Below are 346 nucleotides of genomic sequence, written 5' to 3' on the forward strand. Positions count from 1 at the left end.
ACCGTCCTCCAGCCCTCCCAACCCACCCCAAGTCAATGGTACCCTCAGTGTCCTTGCTGTTCCTTGACCCACTGTGCTTCCAGCTTCCCCTACCCAGCCCCCTCAGTGTCCCCTGTTAGCTCCCCATGTTCCTGTACACTGCCAGAATAAAGGCAGTGCCTCCCCCAACCCACTCTCCCTAGATTGTCCTGTTTGTCCCCTGTGTCCCCAGCCTCCTGCACCGCTCCCCTGCTGTCTCCAGGTCCTTCATTGCCCCCAGACCCCTCAGGTTCCCCCAGAACCCCCACGGCCTCCTGCTAATGCTGGATTACCCTGTACCCCCATACGCATGGGGAGCCCCATTCCC

General features: G+C 61.0%; 1 protein-coding gene across 1 annotated transcript in view; it reads left to right on the forward strand.

Moving 5' to 3' along the window:
- LOC104412861 (heat shock protein beta-7-like) overlaps positions 1 to 346 on the forward strand; it is a 1,518-nt gene that overhangs the window by 259 nt on the left and 913 nt on the right. The gene's annotated exons all lie outside the window — the stretch shown is intronic.

This window comes from Nestor notabilis, unplaced genomic scaffold (assembly GCF_000696875.1).
Source record: "Nestor notabilis isolate BGI_N333 unplaced genomic scaffold, ASM69687v1 scaffold20831, whole genome shotgun sequence".
In the NCBI taxonomy this organism is placed as follows: domain Eukaryota; kingdom Metazoa; phylum Chordata; class Aves; order Psittaciformes; family Psittacidae; genus Nestor; species Nestor notabilis.